The sequence below is a fragment of the Montipora foliosa genome, chromosome 1 (assembly GCF_036669935.1).
Source record: "Montipora foliosa isolate CH-2021 chromosome 1, ASM3666993v2, whole genome shotgun sequence".
NCBI classification, from domain to species: domain Eukaryota; kingdom Metazoa; phylum Cnidaria; class Anthozoa; order Scleractinia; family Acroporidae; genus Montipora; species Montipora foliosa.
In genome coordinates, this window is record NC_090869.1 from 34200996 (window position 1) to 34203495 (window position 2500).

Here is a 2500-nt window from a genome sequence, read left to right on the forward strand (position 1 = left end):
TGGTATTTTTCCTGTTTTATCGACATGATACTTGACGTAGTTCGTACGAAAGGCCTGCTCCTGAGTGCTACACACCAGACCCCAGTTGCTCAAAGGCCGTGTTGCTTTATGCGGTGGATAAGTCACAGTGACTATCTGTCAGTTTCAAACTGAGGGTGCAATGATTCAAGTATTTGCCCTCGTAACTGGGAATATGCACACTCTAAGCACATTTAGTTAAAAGGTGTGTTTAATAATAATAACAACAACAACAACAATAATAATAATAATAATAATAATAATAATAATAATAACGATGTCCTTAATTTCTAAAATGCTGAGTGTGACTAAAACTACGTTAACTAGTTATTATATAAATCACTTCTTAGGTGTTTTCTTACACTTCGGCAAAACGTGTTATAGACAGTAAGTAATGTTTCTCATGGCAGCTGGAAGTTTGGTAAATACTGCAGCTGCCGTATGCTGAACATTTCCCGACTCTTGAGGAAGAGTGAGTGTTGAAGGAAATCTTTTGGAGGAAGAAAGACTCCTCAACACTCCTGTTGTTTCACTTCTTCATTTGGTGTTCTCGGGTCGATCTTACAGCTCTCCCTCAAATAGTCCTGCTTAACTCCACTATATATTAGGTAATGAACTATACCGTTCGTTTTATATGTTTTTAGTCTTACTGAACAATCAAGAGCCAATCACACGTCAAAATGACGTCCGCGCGTCGACATATTAACATATTTTTTCCACAACAAAGAAATCAGTTGTCTCGACAGTATTTTACAGGTTTGTCAATATTAGATTATCACGAACGGAATATGTCAAGTTATAAAGATTACAAGAAACGAGTTACAATATCTAGAATTAAGTTATACAGTAAATTTACAGAGAAAAAATACTTATTGAAAACCCAAAAGAGACCGCTGTTGTCACGAATGCGATCTGGAAACCGCGAGAAGGCCCAGAGGTGAACTGAAATAAGTTACCTCCAAAAATATAGTAATAGAGTTCGTTTGGCTAAAAACACTACTGATTGAAATTCAAGTAACCGTAGTGATACCAAAAACCAATTAAAACATTCCTTTTGGCCCAGCGTATCAAACACCTTTGTCCACACCTGTTCTTAGCCAAATTCATGACCTTAGGAGAAGACAAACTCTGATCGCAACTATACCAAAGAGCAAACAGCCTTAGGAGCTAGTTTCTCATAATAGTCGATTACCAATGTTTGCTTGGAAACTACCAGGAAAAGTGAGACCAATAACGTTTTTTTAATATCCCTTAATTTAGCATGAAAACACCAACCCATTCAAAAGAACTTAACATTAAAAGTACCGCAAGTTGTGAGGCGAAGCAATTTGCTTAAATGATTTTATCTATAATAGTCGTTATCCAGCGAGGCCAAGCAATTCAATGAATAGCTACAATTTTTATTGTTTAGCATGAGTACGGGTGCAGAAGAAGATCTCAAATTATATACATCGACACTATGCAATGAAAATGTACTGTAAGAACAAGCTATCGTATAACGCCTTGTGTGTAAGTTCTAAAATATTTAAATCCAATCTTTGACTAATGGGTAGCCAGTTCAGGTTAGCTAGGTCCTCCTGTTCGGCAAATCTCCTCAGAACAAAGCCTTCGCTTGTATACTGAAGGCGTTAGAGCCACGTTTGCTGGTATCGCGGTAACCGATTAAATATTGAGATAGCAAAGTCAATATTCGATAGTGCTAGACTTTCTAAAATAGTTTACTTAACATGAAAGGAGGTGAGTCTTTTTACCCTCCGCCGTACTGGCAATGTTCCATAACAGGAAGTAAACAGTGAGTTTATACAGCAACTCCAGGTAAGATGTTGATCAAGATGGGTGCTTAATAACTCGGTACATCGTATCTGTTCGAGCTGAGTATCAGCACACGTGATAGGCAGTGAGCGGTGATGTAAGTTGTCGACGCGTGTTGAAACCAGCATTCATTTGGTTTTCGAGGAGTTCAGAACCAGCAATATCATTCTCTTCACTTTTCACACAATTTTCGCAACTTATAAATCCTATATTTCCTATCTTTCTTCCAAAATACTGTTTTGTTATATCACTTTTTCAGTGGAGTTCCTTGTGCATCGTCATGATCTTTGTAGTTCTTCTATCTATACTGTCCAGGCCCCAATTGTTCAAAGATTGCATAACTTTATCCGGTGGCTAAGTCACTATCCAACGATGTTCAATCTGTGCAAAGGCATGTATTTGCTGGCGTAACTGTGAATGTGCATACTATGTTTAGCACATCTACGTAAAGGCGCGTTCGAGAGACTTTGTTAATGTTTATTGCCAAGTGTATTTGGCACTCTGGATAGCGACTTATCCACCGAGGCCAGTTCCTCGTTCCTCCACTTAATATTAAACTCCTGCCGCATATCTCATGAGAGAGACAGCCCATTTGTTAGTTGCCAGGATTGTGTTCATTGCATTCAGTTTTGAAGACATGACAAGCGACTCCCCCCTGGCTTCTTAGATG